The 22,364-nt window shown below is 35.3% G+C and overlaps 1 long non-coding RNA gene across 4 annotated transcripts in view; it reads left to right on the top strand.

Moving 5' to 3' along the window:
- Positions 1 to 19,818, top strand: part of LOC129057771 (uncharacterized) — a 78,675-nt gene extending 58,857 nt beyond the window's left edge. For 3 of the 4 annotated variants that reach the window (XR_010136378.1, XR_008522534.1, XR_008522536.1), the window contains one exon: positions 3,068 to 3,329. This is a non-coding gene — a long non-coding RNA (uncharacterized LOC129057771). Of the gene's footprint in view, positions 1 to 3,067; positions 3,330 to 19,205 lie in introns of those variants that run through there. The other variant, XR_010136375.1, reaches the window with a different exon arrangement.
- The last annotated feature ends 2,546 nt before the right edge of the window (positions 19,819 to 22,364 follow it).

Genomic DNA, 22,364 nt, shown 5'->3' on the forward strand with positions numbered 1-22,364 from the left:
GAAATCAAACTTCTTTACAGATTGTGAAGTTTTAGATAAATAATATCATGGAAACTATAAAAGCTGTATGTATATGATATCTAATGGTGGGTATTGCTTTATATTGTTTGTGGGCAGGGAAGTAAAAAATGGTTGAAATTACATCTGTTATAGTTGAATTGTGCATCTCCAAATCCACGTATTGAAATTCCAACCATCATTATGTAATTATAAGATGTTTGAAGAAGTTTCTAATTTAAATGAGGCTGTCAGAGTGTGGCTTTAATCCAATATGACTGGTGTCTTTATTAGAAAAAAGAGACCACAGTGATGTACATACACAGAGAAATGACCAGGTAAGGATATAGCTAAGAGGCATATCTACAAGCCAAGGAGAGAAGTCTCTGGGGAAATTAACCCTGCCAACACTTTGATCTTGAACTTCCAACCTCTAGAACTGTAAAAAAATGTTGTTGTTTAAGTCACTCTGTCATATTTTATTAGATTACTTGGAGATGGGGCCTTTTGGAGTTACTTGGGGTTAGATGAAGTCCTGAGGGTAGAGTCATCATGATGAGTTCAGTGTCTTTACAAAAAGAGACACAAGAGGTTTTGTTTCTTCTCTCTTTAACTCATGAGAATACAAAAAGAAGGCAAGTGTCTGCAAGCCAGGGACAGAGCCGTCACCAGGAAAACAAATCAGCCAGCACCTTCGTTTTGGACTTTCCAGCCTTGAGAGCTGTGAGAAATAAATTCCTGTTACTTAAGCAACAGTATTTTTTTAATGCAAATATTTGGTTATGGCAACCTGAGATACTGTAAACAAGTAAACCCTGACCAAACCTAACATCCCTTCATTTAGAGAGTTTTCAAGTGTAGGTTCAGTAATTTATTTAAAATATTTGTTAAGTGCCTACTCTATAAGGATATAATATTGAACACAACAGATACTGTCATTTTTGTTGTAGAATGTATAATGCATTAATAAATATAGCCCTATATAAATTGTTAATTACTTTAACTTACTTACAAAATGGTTATCACTATGATTGGATTTTGTAATTATTATATATTCTCATCAACTTTTTTCTTTTTTTTTTTTTGAGATGGAGTCTTGCTTTGTCATGCAGTCTGCAGTGCAGTGGTGTGATATAAGCTCACTGCAGCCTCCGCCTCCTGGGTTCCAACGATTCTCCTGCCTCAGCCTCCCAAGTAGCTAAGATTACAGGCATGTGCCACCACACCCAGCTAATTTTTGTGTTTTTAGTAGAGACGTGGTTTTACCGTATTGGCCAGGCTGGTCTCAAACTCCTGACCTCAGGTGATCTGCCCGCCTCTGCCTCCCAAAGTGCTGGGATTACAGGCATGAGACACCTCACCTGGCCAATTCCCATCAGCCTCTAATGAGCAGATGCAAAATGACCTCACAGATTGGCTTGGCTGAAAGTCTTTTGCATACTACAAAACCTCATTTGTCCCTCTATCCAGTATGCCATAGAGATTTCCAAAATGAAACAAATTTTATTAAAATAATTGTAATAATAACAACCAGATTATCCAATGCAAGGCCACACATCTTGTATCAGGTATTTAACTAGGCTCTTTATATGGATTACTTATGTTAAATCCTCATCATAATCCAAGAGTTAGTATTTGTATAATCTCCACTTTACAAATAGTAAAACTACTTAGAGAATTCAAATAATTGCCTAAGTTTGTATGGGTCGTAAATGGTGACTCTGGAATTCAAACTGGAGCAGTCAGATCCAGAGCCTATGATCTTAAGAATTCTATTATTCCTAAATTTACGAACACTTAGTTGTTCATAAACAAAGAGACTAAAATATTGTTGGTGAATTCGAGATCATGAATATAAATTGTTCTATCCATAGTATTCCAGAAGTCATGTAAATGTCAATATTCTCTTTATTTGATATCTTGTATTTAAGTTTTATTGTGGTAATTATACAATTTATATGATATTTATTTTATTTCCTTTTATTTTGGAAAATCATCCTCCCTTTTCTTCCCAAAATATCATGTTTCTCAAATACAATTTATCTACCTTGAGGTTCTGAACATAATACGCTGGGAATTAAATATCATAGGAGGAAGCTGTGATGTCCAGATTTGGTCAATTGAGCTCATACAGAAACAGTCATAGCAATTTGCTGACAGGCAAAACACTATTACCTTAATTCAGTGTTATTGGTTTAGGCAGTTCAGATTATTTGCATGAAATTTTAAATCCTTGGAGACCCGGGGCGCCCTTAGAAAATATTGTTTAATCAATTCTTTTTGAGAGAAGTTTTTAAATTTTTTTTTCAAACTCCTTCACATGCTTCTGAACTCTGCAAAACATCCTAATAGAGTCTAAGATAACTTTGTTTCACCATTAATGGAAGGCTTTCTATCTGACAAGCTTAAAATAAATTTCAATATGGCTACATTCCATTTGAAAACTTGGAATGAAGTAGGTAGTGGACAATACACTGCACTTAGAATCAGAAAAATAAGGTTCTGGCAAAACCTGACTGTTAACTACCAGGTTACACTAGTCCTTAACTAGTCATGTGCACTAGTATTAGATGGGCCAGGACCAGGAGTCAGGGGTGGCTGTGGGGGACTCGTGTTGAGCATTGTGCTTGGTGCCACCTCCTAGCCACTCTGCTTACTTTCCCCCGGCCTGCTCAGGTTCGCATTTACCCTTCACCTCCTGCCTTAGCTTTCAGAGGGTCCACGCAATCCTCTTATAATTTATTTTTCTTCACTATTATTTAGAATAGCAATATTATAAATAATAGATTTTGAATATTTGGATTTCAGAGTAGTTTTTATGTATGTTAATTTAATTTTCTTAAAATTAATTCACAGATGCTTAGAATCAGGATCAATATCAGAATCCATTCATGGATTGACATCTGCTGGGTGCACGGGTGAATCAGAATTGCTCAGGAGATAGAAAAGTATTTTTGCTGTTGTTTGCCTGGTTGGAATTTTATTTTTTTATCTTTTTATTTTTTTTTTTAGATTTAGAGACCTCCACTTACACTCCTACCTGAGATAAAATATTTTCTGTTCATCCTAGGAAACAATAACAGAAAATGTTCTTCAAGTTTTAAAGGATGAATGATTGGCTGGAGATCAAGAATGAGAAAACATTTGTATAAGCTTCCCTGCTTGTATACCGTGTTTGGTATAATAAGAATATTTTATCAGACTAGCAGTGACAATTGTGCATGCTGAGTAGGTGTGGAGATGTAGATTACTTCGTGCTCCATACGTGACTTCAAAAGTCGCTTTTCGAATTACTCTCAGTTGTAACCTTGGCTAAATAAAGATTGTGACTCATATAGACAGCTTCCTGCTAATGTAGTTTTAAACCGTAGAAACTTCTTGCTATTAAAATACTTTTCATTTTTCTAAAGTTATTATGCTAGATCTCCTGCTTTCCCTTGCTGTTTATAAGTCCATTAAGGTTTAAAGCAGAGTTGGACTAGTCTATAACTAATTCAAAATGTTCAGGCTTGACATCTCTGACAAAAGGCATAGTATTCTTTGCTGTTCCTTTGGTTCAGCAAATAATGCTTAACGATGAAACAATCTTGCAATGAAAATAAATATACAACTCAATATATCAAACAGACCCTACAAAAATGCTGGTTAATGTTTTAAATGTAAATCAAACAGAAACATAAAATTTTCCTTAAAATACAGATTTCTGAATTATGGAAGCAGAAGTTTTGCAAAATGCTTCACGGCCTCTGAAAGCCATTTTCAGCACTTGCTAAACAGTTAATTTTTTTCAAATGCTGTAATAATAAATTATAACAAAATTTTGGCATATCTGATTTGTGAAGAAATTAAAAAATGAAAAGAAAAAGAAAACCTACAGGCTGGGAGAGAGTAAAGGAGAAGGCAATTCCAACCTCAAAAAGAGCTTAGTCCCATTTGATAAAATTTAGTGATTGGGTTTATTTTATTTCTCTAAAAAAAGGGTAGGAAGAGACCATTCATTGAAAGAACGGTGACAAATCTACATCATTTTCTTAATGACTACTTCCTCATCATGTTGCTTTATTTCCCAAACTTACTACCATTGCCTGATTTAATGTGGTCTAACTAGCAGTTATGGCAATCAATATGACTTTTGACCGACATTTTCTGAAATGAGGGTTTAGTAATACACCAACATTGTAGATATTTGAAAAAATAAAATAAATAAAACAAGGGAAAACATGGCAATTTCATTTCTTTGAATTCAGAGCTGTGGTCGTAAAACCTTTAAAGAAAGTACAAACAGTGATAAAATATAACCAAAATAAAAATATTCTGGAAGACAGAGGAGTGTTGTAAAAATACCGAATTTTGTTAATCCATGTGAACTCCAGCAATTTCATTTTCATTGTTTTCTTTTTACGTTGGGTCATGCAGGGCTTCCGGAGCACCAGGCAGTTTGCTAGGTGTTATCATGGCTTTGTATGCTGGGGTTGGTAAGTTGTAGGAGAAAGCTCTTTGGACATCCTGTAGAGTTTATGTATCTGGTGAACACAAAGCATAATCAATGTCTCCAACAGATCTTCTTTAAAAACTTCTTTAAAAAGCATGTGGGCACTGCTTATGAAGCATGCTTTAAAGCTTAGTATTTAGTTCATCTTTTTTACTCCCAGTATTTTAAGCGTGTAGATCTGTTCAGATTCAACTGGGATTGCTATTATTACATTCAAGTCAAGAGTATTGAGGTCAGAGATATCTGTGTTTACAACCTGGCTCAGCTGATTACCAACTGTGTGGAAAGTCTCTTAATCCTTGTCAGTCACATGCACCTGCCTATATAACAATATTTATTTTTGCATTGCTGTTACTATTAATAGATAACAATGAAACTTTCTTTGCATAGTTGTCCTTAGGGTTAAAAGTCATTTCATTTATGGAAGCACTTCTCACCATGACTGATTCATGGGAATATTTCCACATACAGAAACTATTGGTTTTATTCCAGAATCTTGATTAAAATTGAAAGCAATGATTAAGCCATCAAAGGGGAAGGTTTTTGTTCATGCTACCGAACCGCAGAAAAGAAGTATCAAGGGAATTTCTGAGTACTCTGAACCTGGGGGTGAGATGATTTATTTTGAGTTTTCTGCCCCTTGGCTGTTGGTCATGCTCCCTGAGGGTGGAAGACTGTTTGCATGACAGTGAGCACAGCCACAGATGCTGTGGTTTCTCACCTTCTAGCTTCATGAGTGAAGATGAAAATGGATCTACTCCACCAGTTCTAGTTTGAAAAACTCTCTAGAAGACCTCCAATGACGCTTAGTCTTAGACCATGTTAGGCCACTGAAAGATGTCATACTCTAGATCATACATCCATCCAGCCCTGTGGCCAAGAAGCTTATGATTGTTACCAGAGTGAGGAACAAGAGGAGGATACCGGGTGAACTCGAACAACCATCACTGTGCTCTTTTAATGAAACCTGATGATCACGCCATTCTTATTCCAATATCTCTTGTTTGTTCCATCAGAAACTTCTGGGGTTACACAACTGGAGAAGAGGATATGCACTAGCAATGATAACACCATCAGAAGTTCCTTGACATGAAAAGAATGCTGAACTTAGGATGGTTTTTAGTTTGCTCAGCTACTCTCCCACTCAGAATTTTCTCATCCCTCTAAGTCCCTAAATCTTTAAAATGAGGATAATTGTCCTTGGACCATCTCACATAATTATTACAAAGATAGAAAAACAAATATGATGGATTTTTAAAGGTATCTGGTGCTATATAACAAATCACTTTAAAATTATGTGACTTCAAATGATGGGACTGTGGTTCATGCTACCAAACCACAGAAAGGAAACACTGAGGGAATTTCTGAGGACTCTGAAGCTGGGGATGAGACGATTTATTTTGAGTTTGCTGCCCCTTGTCTTTTAGTCACATTCCATGAAGGTGGAAAGCTGTACCATGTATGCAGCTATACCACACATGCAGCTTCACTGCACACATGCAGGTTTAGCAGACATGCAGCTATACCTGACATACAGCTGTACCACATATGCAGCTGTACCACACATGCAGCTGTACCACACATGCAGCTGTACCACACATGCAGCTGTACCACACATGTGACAGAAATAATGTATTGTCTTTGACATGATCTACAGGCCAGGAATTTGATGGGGCGTGACCATGCATTTCTGGCTTCAGATTTCCCATGAGGATACAGGCAGACCATGTTGTGCAAGGATGCTGTCATCTTGAAATCTTCCTCACTCCCATTGCTAGGGCTTGGACTGGGGGACTGTCATGTTATGTGTATTTTACTGCAGTTAATAAAATAAAAATATATGTACTATTTTTTGAATGTTCGTTCCTTCCAAAACTCATGGTGAAATCTGATTGCCACTGTGATGGTATTAAAAGGTGGAACATTTCAGAGGTGGCTAACCCATGGGGACCCTGTGGATGGGATCTGTGCAGTTATAAAAGTGTGAGCTTGGTCCTTCTTGCCATCTCTTATCCTTTGCCAGATGCTGGCAACTTGATCTTGGACTTTCTAGGCTCCAGAATTGTGAGCCTATAGATATCTGTCCATTATAAATTACCCCGTCTCAGGTATTTTGCTGTAATACCACAAAACAAACTGAAAGAGTGCATTAGAAATTTTACTCATGCAGAATTGTTAGATTAATGGAGTCATTTAGGAAAAGGAGATCACAGTGCAATGCTAAAAACAAGGGATCTGAAGACCTGAAGTCAGAGACCCTAGAATTTGACTTCCAGGCTTACTACTTACTTCGTGAATTTAGAAAAAAAAAAAAGGTAATATCTCCAAACAATATTTCCTAATCTGTAACATGAAGATGCTGTTATCTAACTCTGAGAGAGAGAGAGGATTAAATGAGATAGTACACTACAAAATGCTTAAAATAGCATTTCACACTCAATATATTCTGTATATTTTTGTCAGAAAATAATAGCAGTATCTTTAAATGGGCATGATAGACCTTCTATGTTGCAGGTGATTTATTTAAGAAAAATTAAGTCAAGAAGAAAAGTCTGTGACATTGGAATCTGTTCATTTAAGAATAAGAGCACTTTGAGCTCATTTTATTGTATTTATTTTTCAAATGTGCTGACTTTTATTTTTAACATGATGTTTTGTCTATTTACTTTTTGCTTCCTCGGCTTTGTAGCATGAGCAGACACAAATGCCTGAGGTGGCAACAGCCATACTGCACATGCAGCTGTGCCACACATACAGCTGCATCACACATGCAGCTTAACTGCAAAAATCCAGGTATACCAGACATGCAGCTGTACCACACAGGCACCCATATCACACATGCAGCTTAACTGCAAAAATCCAGGTATACCAGACATGCAGCTGTACCACACAGGCACCCATATCACACATGCAGCTTAACTGCAGACATGCAGGTATACCAGACATGCAGCTGGACCACACATGCACCCATATCACACATGAAGCTTAACTGCAGACATGCAGGTGTACCAGACATGCAGCTGTACCACACAGGCACCCATATCACACATGCAGCTTAACTGCAGACATGCAGGTATACCAGACATGCAGCTGGACCACACATGCACCCATATCACACATGAAGCTTAACTGCAGACATGCAGGTATACCAGACATGCAGCTGTACCACACATGCACCCATATCACACATGAAGCTTAACTGCAGACATGCAGGTGTACCAGACATGCAGCTGTACCAGACATGCAGCTATGCCACACATGCAGCTGTACCACACATGCAGCTTAACTGCATACATGCAGGTATGCCAGACATGTTGCTGTACCACACATGCTGCTATGCCACACATGCAGCTTAACTGTACACATGGAGGTATACCAGACATGCAGCTGTACCACACATGCAGCTGTACCATACATGCAGATTCCTTCACAGAAGGAAGTCAGAACACTTTAGGAAGCATCATGCTGTATTTTGTTAGCATGCTGGCCTTCTGTTTTCAAAGGTGTCTATTTTTTATATTATAAATACAATAGACCCATCCCATTAATTCCATACAGCTTCCTGAAGGGCACCTGGTTAAACATTTACTATTAGACCTTCTTACCTCTAACTTTCTTTGTAATTTTTATCATAAATATTTACTATTGTCACCTGAAATTTACTAATAGTTGTTTTAGGTGATGGTGATGTCCTATTTTATAGTTTTGATATTTTAATTTTTAGCCAAATATAGACAGCACTATATTATCTCCAAAAGAAAAATAGTACTGAATTAGCAAACATTAACCCCCTTCTAACACTGAAATGTTATTCTTGATTTTCTTCTATATTTTTACTACTAAAAAAGACCAAAATATAATTGTGGAATATTTAATTTATATCACCAAACCGTCAGGCATTATTGAATGGAAGATCTCTTAAGAAAATATATAAACATGCTATTTTCAAAATAATGACTCTATGAGGAATAATAAGGACAAACTTTTCTGAATCAAATAGTCTTCATGTGATGTTGTGAAAAGAAATGCTGGTTTGTTAATCATGTCGGAACACAATAGGAGAAAGGTGGGGAACTTCGCTTTTAAAATTTTTAATCCTCAAATCTATTTTAACCTAGAATATTTTGATTACATAAAGTGCCAAGCTACAATTCCAATAGTACTCAGTTAAATATATCTTTTAAATCCTCAAAATATCTCTAAAAGTTTTTTAGGGGTCTCTAAGATTAATTTTGTGAGAATTACATAGCATGTGGGGTCTTTACTAAGAAAGATTTATTGTTTATATCCTGTCTCTGGGAGTATCTTTTAACTAAACAATATTCCTTGATTTTGCTGAAATTAGACTTTCTAAATATAGTGATCATTCTTTATAAATCTAAATTCCAGTTTGTCTTTGGATCCTAAGCTTGCAACTCATTATTTAATACTGAGCTTCTTAATGCAACATTTGAAATAAGCAAGAGATTCTCCTGCAGAGAAATTATATTTCCCCTACAGAAAATTCACTCATCAGGTGGAGTAGAATGTCTCTTAAGGCCACGGAGTGAGGAAGGGAGATAGGTGAAAAGGGTGATAGGAGATATTATTTTAGCTATTTTGCAACAATTTTAAAATTATATTTTCCAATACTTTAAAGCAATTTTTATCTAAGCTTCAGAAGCTTAGATTAAAATAATTCATATTTCAATAAAAGGCCAACATTTATATGGTGGTTTCTGAAATGTAATATAAAATGCATTTCTTTAACATGGCATTTTGACGTAAAGGAACTTGCAAAAATATAAAGCAAAGCCATCTAGCAAGTAGTAATTTTAGATCCTACTTTACCTTCTCTGAGCACTCTTGATAGATATGATCAATTGAAGGCTGTATCAGCCTAACTTGGTGATTTGCATCTAGTGTGACACTTTCATGTTTTATTCATCTGCTTCAAATTGAATTATTTTTGCTAAAATTATTTTGCTGCTCTATGTTTTTCTAGTGTTCTGAGATACAATAGATATAGTTCCACAGGCCTCTGAAAATAGTGGATAAAATAGCATGTTACGTAGAGTTCATTATAAGCAATAAGTGATAAATAAATACTTTCAAAACAGATAAATGAAACGCTCTTACCTCAGCAAAGACTTCCAAGGAGTAGATTTTTGTTTAAATGCCATATGATTTTGAGCCTTTATGGTTTAGTTTGTGCATATATAATAGTGTGTTTGTGGAGTTTAGAGATCAACTTGTCCAACACTCATTCCACAAATGTGGTGAGTGAGTTGGGTGCCGCATGACAAGAGAAGTTGATTTCACAACGTCATTACGCCATGTGTGTGCAGCTCTAGGCATTGAATAAAAACAAGTGGGAAAGTGAAAATTGGACAAACTCAATTCAATCGATTTAGACAATTCAGAGTACCCTTAACATCCACTCTCAACGATTATCCCTCGCTAGTGGAAGCCAGCTCTCTTTCTCTGTCTAATGAAGTCTCTCATATTACTCAGAGGCCATGTATACCTCACCTGCGGTAATTATCATGAAAAGAGTAACAATTCTCTTTTTGCAATATCTTTTTCTTCTCTCTTTTGCTCCGCATTTGTAAATACTATCAGATCTCAGCATGACCCTAGAACATATACACAACTTCTGACCCAGAAAGGAAGAAAGCTAACACCAAAAGTCTTCCTCTCTCTCTCTCTCTCTCTCTCTCTCCCTCTGTCATAAAATATTATATGATACCAATACCAATGTTTCCTTGTATGTAAAATAGGCACACACACACACACACACACACACACACACACAGAGGAACTTGGGGAATATGTATACCAGTGGGCTCCAAGTGTTCTATACCAATGAACAAGAAACATGATTTCAGATTAGGTCAATTTATAAACAAGGATGTTTTTATTAGAGATAAGAGTTTCAATATGCAAGTTCAAACATGTTCTCACTTTTTGGTTGAAATCTAGACTCTCAGGTGACACATTTTTGTGAGGTTGAGATGTCAGATATCCTTGCTTTATTGTGGAGTAATAAACACAAAGCTTTCAGGAAATAGGTGAGATTCCGCATGCACCCAGTAACTACGGCCCAGAGAGGATACAGGCAGCATTTCTTTCACAGAGGTAGTAAGAAATACATCCGTGAGTAGAAAAGCAGTGCCCTTGGAAGCACTGCGGTATTCATCCTCTATAGGTCCTGAGACACTCACAGTATTGCTATTGAAATAGCCTCCCTAATTCCAGTGATGACAGTGTTACCTACAAGTCTCAGAGAATAAATCCTCAGCTGCCTCAGACAAAATCCAACTGATATTATGAAGGAGAGAGGGCTAAAGACATAATTGTTTGATTTCGGTGTGGGTATTTAATCTATGTAACCTTTTAGAACTGAAATAGATGAGTAGACTTGAGTCATCCTGGTTTCTCAGTGATTTCCAGACTTACTGCCCTGCTTCTGCTACACGGGGACCTCTCCCTCAATGCATACTACGGCTTCATGGAAAGACTTTTGGAACCAGTTTGTCAAGAAAAAAATATTGAGCTTGCTTTTTAAAACTACTTTTTAAAAATTTTAATCAGCAAATAAAAATTGAGTATTGTGATATGTGACATGATGCTTTAGCACATGTATACCTTATGGAATGTCTACATCAAGGGAACTTGTGTGCATTATTTTCTTACATACATTTATTTTGTGGCAAAAACACATAAAATCCACTCTCTTAGCATTTTTCAAATATATCACACAATGTTATTAACTCTAGTCACCACGTGGTACAATAGATCTTCTGAACTTATTCCTCCTATCTTACTAAGATTTTATACTCTGTGATCAATATGCCCCCGCTCCAGCTCTTCACTGCCCCCAGCCTCAGGTATCCACCATGTACCCTCTGCTGGTGTGAATTTGACTTAGATACCACATATAAGTGACATCATGCAGTATTTGTCTTCTGTGCCTGACTTACTTCATTTGACATAATGTCCTCAAGAATTATCATGTCGCTGCAAATGACTCATGCCTGTTAGAATGGCTATTACCAAAAAGATGGAAGATAACAAATGTTGGCAAGAAAGTGAAGTAAAGGGAAACTATATACACTCTTGGTTGGAACGTAAATTAGCACAGCCACTATGGGAAACAGTATGGGGCTCCCTCAAGAAATTAAAAGCATAAAACTACCATATGATCCGGCATTCTCACTTTTTGGTATATATTCAAAGGAAACAAAATCAATATGCCAAAGAAATATCTACACTCCCATGTTCATTGTGCCATTACTCAACAACAGCCAAGATATGAAATCAACCTAAGCGTCCATCAATGGACGAATAAAAGGAAAGTGTGGCATATAGACACAATGGGATAGTTACTATTCAGCCTCAAAAAAAAAAGAAAATCCTCCCATAAGCCTCATTTTCTAATAGTTCTGTGCAGTATGCGGACACTTGTGAAACAATGTGGCAATATAGACTCTATAGAACCTGATACTGTTTGACACCGTCCCCACCCAAATCTCACGTGAAATTGTAATCCCCAATGTTGTGAGAGGGACCTGGTGGGAAGTGATTGGATCATTGGGTCAGATTTTTCCCTTGCTGTTCTCCTGATAGTGAGTGAGTTCTCAGGAAATCCGGCTGTTTGAAAGTGTGTGGCGCTTCCCCCTTTGCTCTGTCTCTTCTACCACCATGTGAAGATTTGCTTTCTTCTCTTTCATCCTCCTGCCATGATTGTAAGTTTCCTGACTTACATGGGCTTCCCAGCCATGCCCCTTGTACAGCCTGTGGAACTGTAAGTCAATTAAACCTCTTTTCTTTATAAATTGCTCAGTCTCTGGTAGTTCTTTATTATTATTATTATTTTCATTTTACATTAAGTTCCAGGATACAAGTGCAGAACGTGTAGGTTTGTTACATAGGTCTATGTGTGCCTTGGTGGTTTGCTGCACCTATCAACCCATCTGCTAGGTTTTAAGGCCTTCATGCATAGCTATTTGTCCTAATGCTCTCCCTCTTCTCGCTCCCCAACCCCTCGACTAGCCCCAGTTTGTGTTTTTCCTCCCCATGTCCATGTGTTCTCATTGTTCAACTCCCACTTATGAGTGAGAACATGCGGTGTTTAGTTTTCTGTTCCTGTGTTAGTTTGCTGAAGATGATGGCTTCCAGCTTCATCCATGTCCTTGCAAATGACATAATCTCATTCCTTTTTATGGCTGCATAGTATTCCATGGTGTACATACCATATTTTCTTCATCCAGTCTATCATTGATGGGCATTTGGGTTGGTCACATGTCTTTGCTATTGTAAATAGTGCTGCAATAAACATATGTGTGCATGTGTCTTTATAGTAGAATGATTTACATACTTTTGGGTATATAAATTTGACCCAGTAATAAGATTGCTGGGTCAAATGGTATTTCTGGTTCTAGATCCTTGAGGAATCACCACACTTTCTTCCACAATGGTTGAACTAATTTACATTTCCACCAACAGTGTAAAAGCATTCCTATTTCTCCACATCCTTGCCAGCATCTATTGTTTCTTGACTTTTTAATAATCGCCATTCTGGCTGGTGTGAAATGGTATCTCAGTGTGGTTTTGATTTGCATTTCTCTAATGATCAGTAATGTTGAGGTTTTTTTCACATTTGTTGGCCACATAAATGTCTTGTTTTGATAAGTGTCGGGTCATATCCTTTGCCCATTTTGTGATGGGGTTATTTTTTTTTCTTGTAAATTTGTTTAAGTTCCTTGTAGATTTTGGATATTACACCTTTGTCAGATGGGGAGATTGCAAAAATTTTCTCCCATTCTGTAAGTTGCCTCTTCACTCTGATGATAGTTTCTTTTGTTGTGCAGAAGCTCTTTAGTTTAATGAGATCCCATTTGTCAATTTTCACTTTTGTTACAATTGCTTTTGGCATTTTTGTCATAAAATCTTTGCCCATGCCTATGTCCTGAATGGTATTGCCTAGGTTTTCTTCTAGGATTTTTATGTTTTCGAGTTTTACATTTAAGTCTTTAATCTATCTTGAGTTAATTTTTGTATCAGGTGGAAGGAAGGGGTCCATTCTCAGTTTTCTGCATGTAGCTAGCCAGCCCTGCGGCCCAGAAGCTGAAGATTGTCACCAGAGTGAAGAACATAAGGAGGATACTGAGTGAACTTGCACAACCATAACTGTGCTCTTTTAATGAAACCTGATGACTATGCCATTCTTACTTCCAATAGTTCTTGTTTGTTCTGACAAATTCCTGGGGTTACACAAATGGAGCAGTGGATATGCACTAGCAATGACAACACTATCAGAAGTTCATTAATGTGAAAACAACATTGAACTTAGAATGGCTTTTAGTTTGCTCAGCTACTTTACAACTCAAAATTTTATCATTCTTCTAAGTCCCTAAATCTTTAAAATGAAGATAATTGTCCTTAGATCATCTCTTATGTGGCCCAAGACAATTATTTTTCCAGTGTGGCCTAGGGAAGCCAAAAGATTGGACACCCTTGCAAAAGCAATCACTCCACTGATGTCTTTTTAATTTCAATTGCTCAAGTCTACCCAGTTATGTTTAAAAAACTTTTTTTTTTTTTTTGCTAAGAATATCTGGTGTGTGTCTGATTCCTGCATTGAACTCTGTTTGATAAAGCTATTTACAAAGGTTGGCAGATCCAGACCCAATCTTCTGAGATATATATGTGTATATATATATATGTGTATATATATATATATGTGTATATGTGTATATATATATGTGTATATGTGTATATATATATATGTGTATATGTGTATATATATATACACATGAATATTTTATATATATATAATATTTTGTCTCACTATGTTGGCATGGAGAACAACAAAAATTGTCCATAAGTAAGCAGCCATGAACAATATTTTCCTATATTCTTTATTTTGGAGATCACAGATACTTCCTTAGATTACTGATAATGGAGTACAAATGAGTACTGTGTGACTTTACCAGAGGGTGCCTTATATTTTAGCAGTTTCCTAAATTACCAGACGCAATGGGACATCCACTGAGTCCTCACTTTTACATGTCTAAACACGAAGCCCATTCGGAGGACTGCCTGACTTACTTAAAAGCAAGCCAATCTCTTTTATAGCCAGTAAAACTTAGACTCAAAAACCAGAGGATCAGATCATTTATTGAGGCTATATTTCTTGACATTGAATGACTGATCATTTAGTAGAAATTTGAACTGTGTGACATAAAACATTAATACATTCTTAAAATATCAAATATGATTTAGTAACGTAAACTAAATGTGAAAGCTTACTGTGGAACTAAAAATAGATTTAAACAGTTTGAGGAAGCACTTTGGCCCAGAAGAAAATGAATTGGAGTAGTTTCTAAGAACTGATTTAGTAAGCCTGGAGTTTTGGGTGGTTTACATTGGCCAGATCTAACATTATAGACAATTTGGTACTTGAAGTTAGTTATTTCGACAGCAAAGTGAGAAATGAAAATGATGTTTTAAGTAGAAAATAACCACAGAGAGGAAAATAGAGTAAAGGAAGAAGGAGCTAAAGGGAGATAGATGAGCTGCTCCAGATGGTGAGTCTTGACCAGGAGAGATAGGTCAAGTATGAGCCACAATTTGGAGAAGGCAGCATTTTAATGAACTCCATGGAGAAAGAAGGGGATATCTCGCATAAGGAATACGAGGCTCCTCCTGCCATTCTTCAGCATGTGCGGTTCTTACTGCCCTCACTGGGCACTCATTTTTATGCAGTGCCTCAATGGGTGAGTAGGTCTTCTCAGAAATTGCAGTGAAGCCAATGAGAACATCAAACTTGAATTATCCTCTCAGGATTTATTTTTCTGCTACTTAGAGACTGAATTCCCTATAATTTAACTACTGAGTAAGCACTGTTTGAGAAAGAAAGGAGTTAATTTGGCAAGAAGATCAGGTTCATTGAAATATTGAGTTTTTCTATTACACTGTAGGGAGAAATTACATGGAATGAATAACAACAACAGAAAATGTACCAACCCTGAGATAATGGCTGCTACATTTCTGGTTGCACTAATACTGCTAACATTATGTGGTGGGTTCCTAAGTGTCACCTTGTTATGCAAATATGCTTCCTAGGGGCAATAGCTGGAGAATTCCAGGGCAGCAGTCCATGTAGACAGGATGATTTTTGGAATTAATGAGTTTAATAATATAATGTTTGCTTCATATTTGTTTCAAAGAAAGATCAGTAAGGTTTAAAACCTTTTAATAAGCTGTATTACTATGTTGACAATGTAGAAATGAGATGCTTTAATATGTATTTAGGTTACATTGGCAGAGATGTTTCTAAATTTATATTTATATGTGCATGCGATTATACTTACCCATAAATGTAGAGTTAAAATCGCTGTTGAACAACTCTTTTTGTATATTTTTACTTTCACTATTTATAATTGAATGACATCTAAATGGAATAGAGAGAGAATAGCCATGGTGACAGAGCACTTCCTTGCTGATTTAAAGAGGAAAGAGAAACATATTTATAATCTTTGGTGGAAAGTTGTGGAAAGAATTGAGTTTTCCATTGCTACACTTCCGAAAATAGATTATGTTGCGTACTCTGTTTATTTTATCCTTTTGATAATGCACATTCCTAGTCTGAAAAAATTTTCAACGTAATCATCCTGAGGTTTAATCATCTTCTATGACATGGTAGACACAAGGAAATTAATGAATATTTAAGTATTTTTCATACACTGAACATGTCCCAGAGAGTACATTTTATCTCAGAAAAGAACAGTAATACATCCTGAGAAATTTAAACATTATCTCCATGAAGCAGTTAAAGTCAAGTCTTATAAAACAGAGCCAAGTATAGTATTTGGCATATAGAATGTGCTGAGTTAGTGTTTACATTAATTCATGAGAAAGAATATCATGACAGTCATTTAATCAAACACCCTTTAATATAAAAGGGATAAGATTATTAACATAAATTCACTCAAGCAATTGATTTCATCTTAGCTTACCAGCCTGGATCAGGTATGGAACCCATCTTTTACTTTATATCTAGCATCAATGAATGTTTGTGTTACACACACTCTTGAAAACCCTCCTATAGTTTTATTCTGTGATACTTTAGCAGCACAATTTGGGTGCTCTAAAAGACATTAATGGGCATATTTGTTATTGGTTAAAATACAAAAAACATTAGGATGGAAATGGATTGCTCATATGAGTTACAATACAAAACTGTCCTCGTGAATATAAAAAAATTGGTTGCAAAGGTCCACAGTGTTTCCCTTCTTCTAAAACCGATAATGCCAATCACTTCAAGAATAAATACATGTGCCATTGTTAAATTCGAGATCCTCTTTCAACTCATCCAGAATTCTCTTTCCAGCTTTATTTTTATGAACTGCAGTATTGCACACAGCCAAAGTCACAAGAAATATTCTCAAACAAGTGAATCTGGAATCTTTAACTGTGCTCACGTTAATTTTTCTACCCTAGCAAGTCTCTGATTCCACTGAAGTCCTAATCATTCAAGACCCAGGAGAAATGCTTTCTGCCATTGCAGATTACCATGTGAAGTTGGAAATTTCCTATGAATAAAAATTATTTCATTACTCTTTTGCGTCTGACTCCTCTTGCACAGAATACTGCTTTTGAGACTCATGAATGGTGTTGCCTATACCAACAGTGCGGTTTTTTTTGGTTTGTTTTTTGTTTTTTTGTGTGACAGAGTCTCACTCTGTTACCCAGGCTGGAGTGCATGGAGTGTAATGGCGCAACCTCAGCTCACTGTAACCTCTGCCTCCCAGGTTCAAGTGATTCTCCCTCCTCAGCCTCTCTAGCAGCTGAGAATTAAGGCGTGCGCCACTACACCCTGTTAATTTTTGTATTTTTAGTAGAGATGGGGTTTCATCATGTTGGCCAGGCTGGTCTTAAACTACTGACCTCAAGTGATCCACCCGCCTTGGCCTCCCAAAGTGCTGGGATTACAGGTGTGTATTTCTTCTTATTGCTTAATATTGCATTTTGTAGATAGACCACAATTCATTTATTCATTCACCTGGTAATGGGCATTTAGATTATTTCTACTTTTGTTATTATGAATAAAGTTATTAGGAACATTCATGTGAAGTCTTTGTGAAAGGAGCATTTTCAATTTTTCTGGGTAAATATCTAGAAGTGAAATTGCAGCATTTTATAGAAAGTGTACAGTTTTCTTTAGAAGACACTGGCACAGTGTTTTCCACAGTAGTTACACCATTTAACACTGTCACCAGCAATCAATGAGAGTTTTGAACTGACACTTGTGTTGTCAGGCTTTTCAAGTGTAGTCCTTCTATGGTGGGTAGTGAGTGGAATCTCAATGTGGTGATTCCTTTCATTTATTTGCTAACTAATTAGGTTGAGAATCTTTCTTCTTTGATGAATATCTGCTCAAGTCTTTTGCCCATTTATTATTATTATTATTATTATTTGAAATAGAGTCTCACTCTATCACCCAGGCTGGGGTGCAGTGGCATGATCTGAGCTCACTGCAATATCTGCCTCCCAGGTTCAAGGGATTCTCCTGCCTCAGTCTCCCGAGTAGGTGGGATTACAGGCATGCTCCACCACGCCTGGCTAATTTTTGTATTTTTAGTAGAGAAAGTGTATCACCATGCTGGCCAGGCTGGTCTCAAGCTCCTGACCTCAAGTGATCTGCTCGCCCCAGCCTCCCAAAGTGCTGGAATTACAGGCATGAGCCACCAAGACTGGCCTCTTTTGCCGATTTTTAAGTTGGATTGCTTGTCTTCTTATTGTGTTGTAAGGGTTCTTTATACTCTGGCTGTAAGTTCTTTGTCAAGTATATGGATTGTGAATACTTTTTCCCATTCTGTGGCTTGCATTTTTATTTTTACATGATTTTTTTGAATATCAAGTATTCAGACATTTCTGATAAAGTCTAATCTATTTTTTTCTTTCTTGATTCATGTTTTTCATATTTTACCTGTGAAATATTTGTTTCCTCTAAGTAAAAATAAAAAGCTCTTCTTCTGTTTTCTTCTAGAAGTTATATAGATTTTCATTTTTACATTTAGGTTTAAGATCCACTATGATTTACTTTTATGTGTGAGGAAACGACCAAAGTTAATTTTTTTGGTCGTCTCAAATCTGTAGCAATAATTTCTAATTTTCCTTCAAAGCTTTTGTATGAATTTTTGTAAATATCCTCTAAATGTTTATTTTTTCTGACACTATTCCAAGTATTATATTTTATTTCAATTTCTGTTTACTGTTAGTACATAAAAATACAATTGATCTTTTATATTGAAACTCATTTATTAGTTTCAGGAGTTTTTTGTAGGGATTAGCTAAAAATTGGGGAAAAAAGGTAATTATCTTATTGACCGTGAAATAGAAAGTTTTACTTTTTCTCTGCAATCAACGTGCCCTTTATTTCTTTCACTTCACCAATTTCTCTGGTGAGGACCTCCAGTGACATGTTGACCAAGAGCGGTGAGAAAGGCCAGGCTAGCTTTGTTCCTGACCTTAAGAGTAAAGGATTCAGCCTTTCATCATCACGTATGTTGGCATCTGAAAGTGTTTCATGGATATCCCTCCACAGCCTGAAGACATTTTCTTCTACTCAGGGTTTCCTGAGAGTTTTTATCATGGATGATGGTTTAGAGAGAGCAAAGGTAAACATCAGCTGCGTTGTGATCTATTTTTTTTCCCTGATTCCTTGTAGGACCAACTTGAAGAAATCACAGAAGACAGGAGACTCAACCCAATATCCGCCCTGTGATAATTGGACCTTGGCATAAATAGATTAATGATATCAGCTTGGAGGAGAGTCCACAGCTGTGGAACACTCTCCATAGAATGACCCTGGCTTAGAACTGCGTATGATAGACATACCCAGAATCAATGGCATTGTTATGAGGCACCCGTCCCTGAAGGCTGTTCTGTAACCTATGCAGAACTCTGCGGTACAAAATAGAAATGCACAAAAAAAAAATGTTTCCTAAGAAAAACTATCTCTACCCAGTGAGGAAATAATCTTTTGAATAATAAGAATGTAAACAGTTTTGATAAAGTCCAATTTATCTATTTTTTTCTTTCTTAATTCATGTTTTCCATATTTTGCCTATGAAATATTTGCCCCCTAAGTAAAAATAAAATGCTCCAGAGAGACTCCATCAACTCAGTCCTGACATCACATGTCAGAAAAGAGAAAATAGGATCTGTGAAACTATACTCCATGTTTCGGTATTATTCCTGCTTTGATTGTTCATATTCTTGAAGTTATTAATTAAGCTTGATACTGGATTAGATTTCTGATCAATATGAGTCTGAATTGACAACCCAATACTTTGTGCTAAGTGTGAAATTTTTGTTAAGTGATTTTTCAGCCTGTAGAGATGTTAGTATAATGTTAAATCAACTTTGCATTGCTGAGAAAAATATCTACTTGGTCATAGTGTATTATAATTGTTATATATTGTTGGGTTTAATTTGTTAATATTTTGTTATGGATTTTTGCAAGTATGTTTATGAGGAATATTGATCTGAAGTTTCTTTCATTTTCTTGTAATATATCTAATTATAATATTAGTGCAATAATGGCATCACTAAGTAAGTTGTAAAGTAGTCATACTTCTGTTTTCTGAAAGAGAATTGTGTAGGTTTGGTATAATTTCTCCCTTAAATTTTTGACAGAACTCATCAGTAAAAACATTTGGGCCTAAAGTTTTCTTGATGGGGAGGCTTTAATTACAAATTCAATTTATTTGGTAGATATACAAACACTGTAATTTTGTATGTCTTCTGTTAGTTTTGTTAATATACAGCTTTCAAGAAACTTGGCATAATGTTTATAACTTTTGTTTCATATTATTTTTATGTTTTTATCCTTACATAGTAATAACCCCTCTTTCACTTCTGCTATTAATAATTTGTATTTTCTCTCCTTTTTTTGCTAACATAGCTAGAGTTTTATAATTTTATTAATATTTCCATGAGACAACTATTGATTTTATGTATTTTTCAATTTGTTATCCCTTTGCTATTTCATTGATTTCTGCCTTATCACTATTATTTTCTTTCTTTTACTTAATTTGTAATAAATATACTCTTCTAACTTCTTAAAGTGGAGCATTATACCACTGATTTGAGCCTCTTCTATTGCAAGTTATTTATATTTTTCTTTTAGGAACTGAATTTGCTGCATCCCCAAAATATTATGTATTATTTTTAACATAATTTAATTCAAAATATTTTCTAATTTTTAAAATATATCTTTTTGTTCCATGGATAGCTTAGAAGTATATACTTAATTTTTAAATATTTGGGGACTTTTTTCCAGATGTGTTTGTTATTGATTTTTAATATATTTTCTATTATCATCAGCGTATTCACACTCTTTATGATTCTATGTTTTCTATGTTTAGAAAGAAATATTTTCAGACCCAGTATAAAGTCAGTCTTAGTGAGTCTTCCATGTAGATCATAAAAAAGATATTCTTTCTTTTTGGCTTTTAGTGTGTGTGCGGCAAATATTAAGTCAAGCTGGTTGATAGTGTTTGTTAGACATAGTGTTTTATATTTGTATCCTTAATGATTTTCTTCTTTTATAAATTACTGATAAAAGTGTATTGAATCTTTAACTATAATTGTGAATTTTTTCTCTTTGCTTTTTTAATTCTATGAGATTTTGTTTTACGCATTTTATATCTTTGTTATTAGTTGCATACATTTTGAATTTCAGTGAGCTTCTTAATTGTTGATCACTTTACATTATGAATTACCCATTGTTATCCTTGGAGATAGTTCTTCTTCTGAAATTTATTTGTTTAATCTTGGTAAAATCATCTTTCTGTAAGGTCCACTTTTTTAAATTTAATGATTTAACTTTCAACTTACCTAAATATTTATATTTAAAGAGAGTTTTTCTTGTAGACTTCACATAGTTGAGTCATTCTTTTTTATCCAGTCTGACAATCTCTGCCTTAGATTTGGAATGTTTAGGTATTTATAATTAATGTAATTGACATATTTGGATTTAAGTCCCAGGCTTAAATTATATATATTATCTATGTATCCCCTTTGTTCATTGTTTCTTTTATTTTATTCTTGAGCATTATTTTAAATAAACTTTACTTAGGGCGTTTGGTTGTTTGCTTTCCATTTTACCTGATTGGTTGGTTAATAGATAAAACTCTTTGTGTTTGTGTGTTTGTGTGTGTGTGTTTAGTCATCGATTTAAAATTTACAAATGTACAATGAACTTAATATAATCTATTTAAAAATTTTATTGTACCACTTCATGTAAAAGTCAAGAAGCTTTTAACAATAATTTCCATTACCCTCCTCTCAAAATCTGTGCTGTTGTTTTCAAATGTTTTAATTGTATATAGGTTACCAACTCAAAAATTCAAGTGGTTAGTTCTTGTGTTTAGAGATTATTTTTAATTAAAAACTAAAAAAGTTTTTATATATTTTTTAAATTTTTGCATTCATATTTATACCCACATTTTCTTGTTTATGTGGCTTTCATTCTTGTAATGTTGATCTGCAATTCCCCCAAGTGTCTATTTTTTTTAGCCTAAAAAGTCTTTCTTTAATATTTTCTGAAGTGTAAATTTGCTGGTGAAAGATTACCTCAACTTTGGCAGCCCTGAAGGAAATATATTTTACCTTTAATTTTTGAAAGATATCACTTGATAAAGAATTCTAAATTGACAGTCTTTGTTTTAACACTTTAAAAATTGGTGTTTAAATTTTGTATGCTTTTCCTTGCTCCTAATGATAAATATGTCATCCTTATACTTCTCTCCTTACAGAAAATCTATACCATGCTTTTCTTTTTATACTGTATATACATTTTAAGCATTGTCTCTTTATGAGT

Source organism: Pongo abelii, chromosome 12, assembly GCF_028885655.2.
Source record: "Pongo abelii isolate AG06213 chromosome 12, NHGRI_mPonAbe1-v2.0_pri, whole genome shotgun sequence".
In the NCBI taxonomy this organism is placed as follows: Eukaryota; Metazoa; Chordata; class Mammalia; order Primates; family Hominidae; genus Pongo; species Pongo abelii.